Raw genomic sequence first — 14,196 nt, forward strand, 5'->3', positions numbered from 1 at the left:
CTCCTTTAATTTTTGCTTGTCTGGGAAATTTTTTATCTCTCTTTCCATTTTGACTGATAATCTTGCTAGGTAGAGTATTCTTGGCTGTAGGTTTTTTCCTTTTAGCACTTTAAATATATCATGCAACTCTCTTCTAGCCTGTAAGGTTTCTGCTGAGAAGTCAGCTGATAGCCTTATGGAGTTTCCTTTGTATGTAACTTGTCTTTCTCTTGTGGCTTTTAAGGTTCTCTCTTTATCTTTAATTATGGACATTTTAATTATGATGTGTCTTGGTGTGGGCCTCTTTGGGTTTATCTTGTTTGGTGCTCTCTGTGCTTCCGGTACCTGGATGGCTGTTTCCTTCCTTAGGTTAGGGAAGTTTTGAGTTATTATTTCTTCAAACATATTTTCTGCCCCTTTGTCTCGCTCTTCTCTTTCTGGGACACCTATAACATGGATGTTAGTGCACTTGATGTTGTCCCGGAGGTCTCAGACTGTCTTCAGTCTTTTTAATTCTTTTTTCTTTTATCTGCTCAGTTTGGGTGATTTCTTCTAGTCTTTCATCCAGCTTGCAGATCCATTCTTCTGTATCCTCTACTCTGCTTTTGAGTTCTTCTAGTGAATTTTTCATTTCCAGTATTGTATTCTTCATTTCTGGTTGGTTCTTTTTTATATCTTCCCTTTCTTTGTTGACATTCTCACTGAGTTCATCTATTCTTCTCCCCAGATCAGTGAGCATCCTTAACACTCTTTGTTTGAACTTTCTGTCGGGTAGCTTGCTCATTTCTGTTGTGCTTAGTTCCTTTTCTGGGGTTTTGTCCTGTTCCCTTGCTTGGAATGTATTACTTTCCCTCCTCATTTTGCCTCTTTTCCTGTGCTTGTGTCTATGTATTAGGTAGGTTGGCCACATCTCCTGCTCTCGAAGAGGTGACCCTATATAAGTGATGCCTTAGGAGGAGTGGCAGTGTGCTTCCCTCTCCTCTCCAGTTGCAAATGTTCCAGGAGTGACCCCTGTGTGGGCTACGTGTGTCCTTCTGTTGTGGCAGGGTTGTTCTTCCCATAGGTGCCCAGGGAGGCTGAGCTATGCCCCTGGCCAGCTGTTGTAATACTCAGCTGCGTGTAGTTGTTGTGGGCCCTTCAGTCTCTTTATCGAGTGTGGGGTGTCCCAGCAGAGTTGGCTGCAAGGTCTAATAGCACAATCCTGTTGCTGTATTTCTATTAAGTGAGTAGGCCCCCAGCATGGCAGGTTGTTAGGCTCAGCAGCTTACAATTGCTATAAGCCTCTATCCTTCAGGTCTCTTGTCAGCTCTCTGAGGATTGCAGCTGGGTGGGGCTGGCCTCAGGCATGGGAGCTCCCAATTGTTTCAGGCTTTGGAAGGTGGGGCCAACCTCCTACGTGGGTCTTTGAGAAGCACAAGTCTTCTGCAGCTGACAAGCCCTGCCGCCCACAGGCCCACACATACAGTCAACACAGTCCTGCCCCGTGCGTGCACCCTGACCTCTTGAGGTGGACCTTGTCTCTCCAAGACAGGAGCCCCACACTCTCTACCACTGCCCCACACTCTCCACCCCCTCCTTGCACACACCCTGCCCTACAGAGGTGGACCCAGTCACCAGGCTGCAAAGAATCCAGTCACTAATCTATGCAGGCCCACAAGTTCCCTGAGGGCTTGTTGTTGGGTGGGGCCAGTCTCTAGGGTGGGCTGCCTGCCCTGGTTGAGCTGGATTAAATCGGTGCTCTAGTGAGTGGGGCAGACCCTGGGCTAACAGGCCCCAGGGAGAACTCCAATGGCATATGCTGGTGTCTATGTCAGCATGCCCCCACCAGATCACAATAATGACTGCCACCAATGTCCCAGTCCCTGGAGAGGTCTCACCTCTCACCCAGATGCGCTCAGGACCTATCATATGAGTCTCTTTTCCCCAAAGGGTTGTGCACCTTTCTTTCTAGTGATTTTAGGTTGCTCTTTGAAATGGGTGAGTTTGTGTGTGGGCCCTTTAAGAGCCGGTTTTAATATCTTTGTGAACCAGCTTTTCTGGGGGTTCTCCGCAATGTTTTAGTAGCAGGCAAAGTCAGATATTCTGCCACTCGTCTTGATTGTGCTGGGTCGACAAAATGCCCATGGCAGGGGCGCTCCCCGGCTGGGGGCCCCACGCCTCCAGGGAGCCTGTGTACCTGTGGGCTGCTCCCCGCAGCCGTGAGGTGCTGCGGCTTGTGAAGGCGGCGTTTTCTCTCTCCAGAAGGGAGTTTCTGCCTCTTCCACCTCAATTAGGATTGTCATTTGTTGCAGGAGTTCCTCTTATCCAGTTTGCAGTTCCGTCTCAGGGGTAATTTTTCCACCAGTAGTTGTAAATTGGCCGTGTCAGGGGGAGGAGGTGGGTTCAGAGTCCGCCTACGCTGCCATCTTGACTTCTTCCTCGAGAATATGTTTAATGTAATCTTATTTTGATTCAAACAAAATAAAACCCTTTATTTCTAAACACATAGAAAAGTTCTGAAAGAATATTTAATAAAAGTTTAAACAAAGGTTGTTTTATTTTTCCTTTGATGATGTGATTATGAGAAGTATTCACTATTTGCAATTATCCATTTTACAATTTTTTTCAAAAAGCATATATTATTCTTTATAATTGAAGTATAAAGATATGTATCATAGATTGATTTCCATGAGAAATGATTGAAATAAGAAAAACGACACTTAACATGATTAAAGAAGTGTAGAATCCTCGTTAATACATTAAGATTTTTATAATTCTTAACTGTCCTGACAATGGTATGAAGACGACTCTGGGGTATATATTCAAACTATGGGAGAGAGCACACAAGGTGAATGATAGTAGAGAATTGTGTGAGTAATTAAATCAGGATCTCTAATTTGACAGTGTTCACATATATCTTTCTGTTTTCTATAAGGTTAAATAATTTTTAGAATTATCAATATGAAATTAGTGTGAATTCATTTAAACAGAAAAAGTTATGGGATTTGGAGGCTAAAATCAGCTGGAGACAATGAAGCTTTGGGGGACAAAGTGAAGGGATGATACAGGCAAGACCTTAGAACCAGAGGAAGCTGCAGAAGAGATTCCTATGCTGAAAGTAGATGACTCTAAACTTAAGATTATATGATTCTATACTTAGTATCTAGGCAATTTCCTCTGAATACAGTGCATTGAAATGGGAAAAATTGCCTTTGGTTGGATAGTTTAAGTCAATTGTATTTGACATACATTTATTACTTGTGTATTACCTGCTGGGGACTCGAATAGCTACTATGGCAATACAGAGGTTACCGGGTCATGATACATACCCCTTAGCAGTGCATAGTGCTTAGTCTACTATCTTCATGCAGCCTCACATGTCTCTTTTATTTTCATTAATCAACAAATCAATCAATAGCCATTTAATAAGCATCTACTCCAGAAAAGAAAAAATCCTTATCATTAACTGATAAAGTAAAACTTCGATTTAGCAAATTAGCATTTCACGTTCAGTATTGACAGTGAAAGTTTTCCTTATTGAAGTTACCCTTTATGAAAACAGAAAAATGCTAATAGCGTTCCAAATTTAACCTTGGCATTTGCAAGAGTTTTGATGTTCATTATATATGATGGCTTTGCTTCAGCCTTTCCCCTCCTCATGGGGCGAGGAATCTGCAGGGTCAAGAGACGCTCCCACGTCGAACGCTGCACTCCTCCCAGGACCCCAGAATTCTCTGAGCTAATGGACCCAGCTCACTTCTAAGGTCTTTAGGGGCTTCTTTCCCAAGTATGTTTTTTCAATGACTGGTCAAGTCACCAGTGTGTGCACCCCTCTGCCCAATAATCGGTCAAGAGGTAGCTGTTTGGAGGACAGTGGAAAAAATTTGGACATGTAGCCTGGGCTGTCCATATATATGTGTGTGAAGCCTGCAAAGGGCATGATGGGTCCGGGGTGGAGGGAGGTGATAGTCAGGAGCCTGCACTGCTGCTCTTCCCTGGACTCTGCAGATATTAAGGGAGGCCTGGTCTTTGTATTCTCTCTCTTGTCCTTTACTTATTCCTGAAATAGGCAATGCTTCTTCACCCCTCAGAGCCTGTTCACACGCTGTTCTCTCTGTCTTGCATGCCTTCTTATCCTCGGCTTCTCTACTCCTCTGGCCAGCAACCTTTCATGCAAACTCCTACTTATCTTTCATTTCTTAGCGTAAGGTTGCCTCCCCAGGGATGCTCTCCTCGCCAGCACGTGCTATGTCAGCTCTCTGCAGCAGGCCCTAATGAAACCACAGTGTGGTTTTCTTCACAGCACCTACTCGCAGGACTTGAATTTATATGGTTATTTGTCCCATGCGTGTACCAACCACTAGACTTAAGTTCCAAGGCAGATGAATGATGTCTGTTTCATTTATAGGTATTTCCTTACCACCTGGTATAGTGCCTGGCACATAATAAACATTTACTAGATGGATGAATAAATGAACAAATAAACAGACAAATGAATGAATGGAAATCTCTCCATGAAAAGAGAATTTTTCCTAATTTGTTCTTTATAATCTTTGGAGGCTCAGCATTATGGGAGGCTATTTTAAGTTTTGTGTGCAATGCAGGGTGCTCTTCCTGAGTTTGGAATTTGCAGAGCAGGCCAATTACTGTTGTTTTTGAAGATGTAATTCTGTGGTATGTGGAATAATGGCTCCTCAGACATGTCCATGCCGTAATCCCCGTAAACTCTGAATGTATTATTTTACATTGCAGATCAAGGTTATGGACCTTGAGATAGCGAGATTATCCAGGTGTGCCCAATCTTAGCATATGAGTTCTTAAAAATCAGAGAACCTTCTGTGGTTGATTAAGAAAGAGATGGCTGTGTGAGAAGGACTTGACACCCCATTGCTGGTTCTGAGATGTAGTGGCTTATATGCAAATACTGGAGAGAGGCCTCCAGGGGCTAATGATGGCCCCAGATGTCGACAGCCAGAAGGACTTGAAGTCTTCAGTCCTACAACCGCATGGAACTGAATTCTGCCAACACCAAAATGAGCAGGAAATGGATTCTCCCCTAGAGCCTACAGAAAGGAAGGCAGGCCTGTGGACACCTTGATTTTAGCACTGTGAGATCCATGTCAGTCTTTTGACCTAGAGAACTATAAGATAATAAATACATGTTGTTTTAAGCCACTAAATTTGTGGTTACCGCAATATAGAAAACTACTACAAACTCCTATCCAGTTCTGAGCTGCAATGGGGTCTTCAGAGTTAAAGTCTTTCCTTTTAATCTGGGGAGAATGCTCTTTACTGTCCTTAGATTTGTGAACATTTACTCCATGTTTGTTTCATGTCATGAATTTCAATCTTACTCTTTTACATATTCTTTTGCAGTCTCATACTACTGATGGAAGAATTTGCAAAAATTATGACATTTGTGAAATTCTCCTTATAACATACTGAAAAAATAAGAATAATAAAAAATATTTAATTTCTAATGGGGTATACAACATATTTCCTGCTTATCACTTAAGTTTGCCTTTAGTCGAACATACATCCTGCACACTTGAATGATTTAAATCGGCATCTTTTAACAAAAGAAAAATCAACATTTTGTAGTAAAGCCATGTAAATTAGAGCAAGACCTGAAATGATAATGATAATTTCAGTATGCATGCAACTGAAGTGTACTCTCTTGAAATCACAAGATCTTAGAGCTAGAAGTGATTTTAACCTCTTATGTCTGAAAAGGAGGAAACTGATACCAGAAAATGTAATACCTAACTGACTGCACATGTTTATCTTATCTGTTGCGACAGACCCAGAACTAGAATTCTGATACTATGTTTTCCAGTTGAAGTTAGCATCCACTAGGTGTTTCTTTCTTAAGAAAGAGGGTAGAGGAGATATATATATATATAAATTTTATATACATATAAAATTTAGATTTAAACTGGATCTTATAAACCCAATAGTTTAATGAAAGGGAAGTATATTAAACTCTTGGGTTTATGGGATCCAGTTAAACCCAAATTATAATGAATAATGTAAAATATAGTAGTAGTTTTATTGCTTTGTCGTTCAAAGTTTATTTTCTTTTATAAGAGCATATAACTTTAAAAGATGCTGAGATTGGTAAATGTTAATACTTGTTAAGATAAATAGTAGATAAAATGTGTATTCATTATACTATTTTCTCACATTCGTATATATTTGAAAATTTACATAATTAGAAAAAGAACATGCTGTAGTTCACAAGGTTAAACTCTCAGAAGCACAGCAAATTCCATGGAGTTTGAAATTTTGCAATTATCGGAAGGATATTAAGCTTTGTTTGGTTTTGTCACGTCCTGTTCTTTGACATCCATTGTGTGTGAGTGCGTGGACGTGTGCTCTGCATGTTATTCTGTCAGAGGCACAATGTCAAGAGATCTTTTCTACAAAAACGGTAAAACTCTAGACATTTGAATTAACTGCTGGGGAAGGAACATGGAATATATTCAAACAAGGAAAAGCTAGGGTGAATATCAATTCATTATATAAAATATATGCAGGTCTAGATATTTGCAGATGTAGAGAGGTATGGCTATTTAAATTCTGTTCTCTATTTTAAGTAACTTTCTCCTTTGTGTTTATTTAAAGAAAAACAAACTAGGGCAACTTTGACAAAAACGGCAAGTTTTATGTTTGCATTTTGAAAAGTCTTTAATATTTATTGAGATTGTAAGTTTAAAGATAGCTGAATTACATTCCTGCAAATTTAAGGGAAATTAATAGAATAATGAAAGAGTATGTTGCAATTTAATGGTATCTCCATTAATGACCTCCTTCTCTTCAACCAGATGTATCTGGGGTAGCAGACAGTGGTGCAGACGTGATTTTTATGTTTGCTAACAAGTCAACGGAGAGAACCAACTCCAAACGCTCCTGTCTTTCGGGGCTTCTGTCACATTGTGCTCCAGCTCATTGCACTATCAGAGTCAAGCAGTTTCTCATCTCCTCCTCTGACTTGTCAATTTATAGTCGTTTAAAATGAAGTCCCAGTGGCAACCTTGTTTTAACTAGAATGAGAGACATGCTGTTTAGGGTTACAATTTTATTTCCCCCCCAAATGAAAGAATAATGACTCATTAAAGTGCCTGTATTTTCCCAGATATCCTTTCAATAATATACCCGGACAAAAATTCCAGACTTGTATATCTGACGTTAACAGGAAATACTGATTATCTCTTTTCCTAGCCCCGATGTTCAATGCCATTTTTCTGTATACATCTATTGTAGGAGAGTTCTTGGCCTCTACTTTTATTCCATGGGGCATCTTTAAAAAATCCAGTGACAATAAATAGAGTTAGAATCATGTCTTCTCTTAAAAGATTCTTCCACAACTTAGTAGATCTCAGGATTGAGTTTTTCTTGATCTGTGGAATAGAAATTGGCTGTTTGTGACCCTCTGATTTGGCCTGTTTCCCTGGAATCCTGGAATTATAGCTATGTGGTTTATTTCTGCATGTATGCAAGGTAAAATCTGGCCTTTCTCTGATATTTTTTTCTTATTTTAGGACAAGTTCTCCAATAATTTACTCTTTAAATGCAACTAAAAATAACCATGGTTACATATCATATTTCAAACTACCCCCAGATCATTTAAAAAATATATCATTTAAAAAGATTGTGTTGAAAGGTCCAGTATTTCATAACATTAACAATTTTACTCTTTTAGAAAGTAGCTAACTAAGAATGTGTCTTCTAGGTGCTTTCCTTCTGAAGACCCTTGTTTGTCAAAAAAGATGAACTTCCATGTCCCAAGTTATGTGAATAGATTTACTTTTCTGTTCAAAACAGCAGCCCCTCATTTCTCACTACTGAAAACGCCTCATTGGCTCTTAGTTTGCGTGTCCAATGACTGTACCATTGACAAGGCCCTCTTTTGTTTTCCTTTATTTAGAAACACCATCAGTTCTGACATGTTTGTTGTATTTTTTAAAGTCAAACTTCCTTTTTAATTCCATAGCCTTTTTTTTTTCTCTTGATAATTTCCCCAGCAACATGAATTTGAGCGACCCTAGGACCAGGGTCTCTCCCTCCTCCATGAGGCTACAGGACACAGGTAGAGGCAGCGTAGTCAGAGGAAAGCATGAGGATTCGGTGGCCAAACAGATCCATCTTGAATCTCAGTTTCATCCAATAAGGTTGCTGAGAAGAGTAAATTTAGTAATATGTGCAAAGATTCTGGCACAGTGTTGGTGTTCAACAAACATTATATCCTTTCTCTTTATTTCTGGCCACCATTTCTTTTGTACCACGTGCTTTATTATTTACATTTTTGGTTTTAATTAGCATTTGTAGCATTTTAAAGTATTTGGCAGAGTGTCTGTCATATAACATCACTCAACAAATATTATTCATTATTAAAGTTATTACCCTTATATTTCCACCCCAACATTTCCTGCCTCCATTTCCAATAAAGTTCTTTTTTTTTTTTTGTGAGGAGATCAGCCCTGAGCTAACATCTGCCAATCCTCCTCTTTTTTCGCCGAGGAAGACTGGCCCTGGGTTAACATCCGTGCACATCTTCCTCCACTTTATATGGGACGCCGCCACAGCATGGCTTGCCAAGCAGTGCGTGGGTGCACGCCCGGGATCCGAACTGGCGAACCCCGGGCCACCGCAGCAGAGCGCACGCACTTAACCTCTTGCACCACCGGGCCGGCCCCTCCAATAAAGTTCTTTATGCTTCCAATTGCTCATATATATATTGTTCTCCTCTAAATGTATGCTGAGAATGCTCTTATCTAGGAACTGGCTTTTTTTGATGTCCTTCTCAGGAGGATGAGTTCCTAAAGGTGAAAAGTGAAAAAAGGGTAAAGTGGAAGAAAAACTACATCATTAAATAATAAGGAAAAGTTGGAAAGGAAAAAAAAAAGAAACTATATTTGTCTTATTTGGATAGTATTTAAGAAAGAAAATTTTTGAAGAGCAAAGTGCATTCAGAAATGAATTGTTATGATATTGATATTTTTAGATTCACTACTTGGCCTTTGAGTGATTCATTGTATTAATAGTGCATACTGGTGTTTGACCAATTTAACAGTAATTGAATGTAACATGATGCATGAAATCTGCTGTGTGATTACCATCAAGATGCAATTTTGTTTCATGAATGATATGAAGTTTTTTGAAATGGGAATTTCAGATTTCACCTTGAGATAAAATTTGTAGTCATGTTTCGATACAGGTGGCTAGATACCTTGTTCAAACGCATTATGAAGAAAATGAAACAAACCATGGCCGCTTGTGTGTTCATTAAATTATATGAGGTTAACAGGTTGGCGCTTTCTTTGAAAATATATCTTATTTGATATCAACATTCTCCTGCTCTAAGTAACACTAGTTATAATAATTTCTTATATCTTCTTATCAATGCTGGCTCTTCCCTTCTCTAATTGTTTCTTTCTATATGAGCTGTTGTCACACAATGACTTTTAGCATTTGATTCCAGTCTACTGTAAAATCCTCTCCTTACTAGCAATGCTGTGTTAATAATGGAAAGCACATATATGAAGTTATTGACTCTTCTACATATTTTTAATAGTCAGTCAATTTACAACACAAGAATGCTATGGGGGTGCTTTCTCTGGGAGGATCTCATTCCCCCAAGGGCTTCAATTGCAATGTCCCAAAGACTTCTGGGTCTATGCAGTCAACCCAAGACTTTCTCCTGAACTCCATGCCTGCATTCTCAACTGCCTACTGTTCATTGCTACAGGCATTTAAACTACAGTTATGAAGAGCTGAACTCACTGTTTCCTTCACAAATCTTAAAGAAAGTTACCACCACTCATATAGTTGCTTATTTTTTGAGAAAACAGTGTCATCCAAATGCCTCCTTCTCCATAAACAACCTCCATGTCCAGTCAATCACTGCATTTTCTGAATTCTGCCTCCTTAATCTATTTCCTTCTCTCCATCCCCACAGTCCTGCCACTTTTTGGGCCATCAGCATCATTTACCCATTTTACTGCAACAGCATGCTATTTGGTTAGCCTGTTTCTTGTGTAGATAAAAATGCAGGCACAGAATTATTTATATCACCTCACTCCCATGCCTAAAACACGTGGATGGATTTCCCTGCCCTAAAATTAAGGTTAAAACTCCTTAACGTGGGTTACAGTTTCCTTTATGATCCTGTTCCAGCTGTCTTCTCCAGCCTCATCTCTGTGTTCTTCCTCCCAGCATTCCCTGCTACAGCTCCACTGAACCTCTTCGGGTTCCTGGAGTAGCTCATTCACTATCCTGCTTCAGCGATTCTGCCCTACCGTTTTCTTTCCCTGAGACACTTCTCTCTCTACTCCATCTTTATGATTCACTTTTTATCTTAGTTAGGGTTCTCCAGAGAAAGAGAACGAATAGGATACACACACAGACACACACAGACGTGCGCGCGCGCACACACACACACGCACACACACACACGATTTGTTATAAGGAATTTGCTCACATGATTTTGGATGCTGAGAAGTTCCAAGATCTGTAGTCAGTAAGCTGGAGACCCAGGAGAGCTGATGATGTAAGTTCTAGCTGGAGTCAGGGTCCAAAGGCAGAAGTCCAATGTCCTAGACCAAAGACAGACAGAGAGAGTGAATTCTCCTGTACTCTGCCCTTTTGTTCTATTCAGGCCTTCAATGGACTGGATGAGGCCCACTGACACTGGGAAGAGCAAGCTGCTTTATTCAGTCGACCAATTCAAACATTAATCTCATCCACAAATACCCTCATAGACACACCCAGAATAATGTCTAACCAAAAATCTGGGCACGCTGTGGCACAGTCAAGTCGACAAACAAAATTAGCTGTCACACCCTTCTAGTCTCATTCTGGATACTCTTTTCTCAAGAAAAATTTCCGTGGCCCCCAAGTCCTGATGAGATTGCATTCTTACTCTCTTATCTGCTTCCATAACACCCTGCTTTCCTCCATCGTAGCCCATACCACACTACATGGTCATTCCCTGCTTGCTTACATCCCATACAGGACTCTAAGTCTTGCTCATCTTTACCTCTGTAATTCCTAATTTAGGAGTTAGGAATTACACTTTGGTTCAATAAATATTCGTTGAATGCATGAGCTATTCTATTAACCTTTAAGCTGAATCCTTACTAACATTAAAACTATATACTTATTTTAGCTTGATTGCTTATATAAAACCAACATTTACTGTTGGCCAATTATGGCTGACTATATATGTGTAACAATATTCAACATTCTGGTTTCATTAACTTTCCTCTGGGATTTATACACTAAACCCACTTGATCTGTGGTTTAGATATTTCATGCTGATTAAAACTGTGGCTACCTTAGAATTCTCTTGGTTGCTCACCACCAGGGAAAAGGGCATTCAATTTAGCTGTTTCAAATTAGAAAGCAGCGTATGAAAGGAACAGAGGATTTGGAATAACAAGACCCAGGTTAGAAGACTAGTGCTGGCAGCCTTCATTTTGCCTTAGTTATTGACTTCTGTATACTGAACATCTAGAGAAGTACTTGGCACAAAACAGATTCTAAAAATTGCTAGATGAGCCAACTTTGATAAGTTACAAAAAATATTTTAATCACAGGCTTCTCATTTAGTAAGTGACAGTAATTGTGTTTACTTCACAAAGAGTTTTGAGACTATAAATGAGTTAATATACTCAAATTGAGTACAGAGTGGATGTGAAATGAAAGTCTTGTATTTCTTATTTACATATCATGGGAATATCTGTGAACGTGTTTATATGTGCAAAATATCTGTTCGATCCTGTAGCCCCCAATTACACATTTTTTCCCCTTTATTTTCAAGCACTTAATATGTGCCAGGCAGTATCCTAAGTGCTTTACATACATCATTTCATTTTATTTTAATAAGGTATTGGTCTTTTTAATTGGCAATGAATATCTTGTCTCATAAAGATTCCATAACTTGCCCAAGTTCACACAGGTTGCAAAGCCTACACTGGCATCTGGGTTTATCTGATACCAAAATTCAATGGTCATAACTGTTCAATTTTCAAACAGCTGGAATAAAGTCTGTATCCATTAAAGTTAATTTCTTTTCCCTTCTTGTCCTACAGGATCAGCGTCCTCCTGTTCTATGTCCTTTGGATTTGCACAAGCACAGAGTGTATGATGTTTGCGGCAACAAGGCAGGGACAATTTAATGGCATTTCCACCAGATTGTGTGAAGACACTCCAACTGCTCTTGGCTCCTTCCCAGTTGCATTGGCCTCCTTGCCCTCCCACAGGTGGGCTTTCATACCCAGGGCAGAGCTGGAACACGGCCATGACTGCTGCAGAAGAGGTCTTTCCTGGACAGACTGGTCAGACGGCACTGGAGCATTTGTAATGGGAGGGTTGTTTGTCTTTCCTTCATCTTTAAGAAGGTCAGAAAAGACCCAGCTCGCTATGTCCGGGTAAAGAGAAATGCAAAGATGAAACTTACCTTACATCTCTATACTCCTCCCTTCCCAATGTTCACCTCGGTATATAAATGGAGTCCCTAACTTTCACTCCTTAATCCCAACACCAGGTGATGTTCTTCCGTCTCTAGGGAACCTTTCCTTTCCTTACTTTTCTCAGATTTACTTCCACAAAAATCATCCTCTCATTCTATAAATGGTGCCTTTTTCTTCATTGTTATTATTGCCCTTATTCTTCATCTCTATCTTTGAGAATATTCTTTTTTCTCTCTATAAAAATAACAACAAATATCCTGATTTGATTCTGATTTTTCTTTTAATTACCATCCTTTCTTTTTCCATTTGATGCAAAACTCTTGGGACATATGGTTATCTTAATTTTTCTCCCATTACCTTCCAAGTTCTACAATTTAAGCTATTTCATTGAGTTAAATATATCATTGAGTTAAAAACCATCAATTGAATTACATTTACGACTTTATAAATTGCCTGAATGATACAAATTGATTTCATTGTTTTTAAAGTGATACTTCATATATTCATAGAAGCATTTCCAATCAACTGTATTATAAATTATCCCTGGAGAATCAGTGTTTCTCTGCAATGAGTAGGGGCCATCTTCCAATATTGCAAACATTTGGCCCATTTACAAATGAGTCTGCTTTTTATTTCAGGGTTTAATAAATTGATTTTTATAGTGAATTTATTCAATTATAATAGGAAGATATCCTATGCATTAATAATTTTAAAATTTAAATATACAAGTACCCAGTTAGTTTTGTTCTTAATTACTGTATATAGACAGACACACACTTTTTTTTGCCTACTGCAATCCATATAAAATTTAATAGTAGTTTGACTAATGTGATAAAAATTATTTTGTTTATAATTACTTCAATTTGTTGGAAGAACTTTAAACACTTGGTTCCTACAAGTGGAAATTAACATTTTAAAGACACAGTGTTGTCAGAGAGTTCAGCAAAGCATTTGAGTACTTTTTAGCCTCAAGAAGTGGGAAAATTGTACTTATTTAAATGTCACTGTTTTGCAAAAACTTTGAGTCTTTTTCTTCTTTGTCTCTTTATCCCTCATTTGCTAGTGCTTACACAATATATGCAGTAAATGTATTTTTTGGAAGTCTAACTATTTTTAACAGATGCAATCCTTAATTTTATTGCTTCATATTTATATTAGAGATTAATATGTTTGCCTGAATGCCAGGCAGATTAACTTCTCTTTGTTTAGCTTTATAATTTTTGCTTTAAGCACTGGAGAAGTTTGTTATTGACAAAGCTGAACTAATGTCAATGATCTTATTTTTCAGAATTTTTTGTGACATTTAAATTTTGGGAAAACATATATGCATATAAATTAGATGATAAAGGTAGAAACCGAGGCTTTAATTACAAGAGATACTCAGTGTACTTTTTATTCTTAAGCCTACTAGATGAGAAAATTCAAGCCATTATTCAATGTTTTTTTAAATAATTTATTGCTGTTTTTAGAACTCTTTACCGTGTTTATTCTAATTCTTTAATTCCTTCAATAAGAAAAATCAACCTAATTAAATAATTGCAGGTTAAAATTAAATTTCATTTCAATATTCTTGACCAGGGAACCCTAAGAGTTTTTAAGTGTTTAAGTAACTCAGTTGTGTAAGCGTTAACAGTCAGAAATATATCCAGGTCATCTAAGTCATACAATTGTCAGATGGTTGCTAGGCAACAGATATCAGGTTTGGCTGATGCTTGTTTCTAGGCAAAGCTTACCATGTGAAAAGAAGAACAAATTACATGACACC

Source organism: Diceros bicornis, unplaced genomic scaffold (assembly GCF_020826845.1).
Source record: "Diceros bicornis minor isolate mBicDic1 unplaced genomic scaffold, mDicBic1.mat.cur scaffold_117_ctg1, whole genome shotgun sequence".
NCBI classification, from domain to species: Eukaryota; Metazoa; Chordata; class Mammalia; order Perissodactyla; family Rhinocerotidae; genus Diceros; species Diceros bicornis.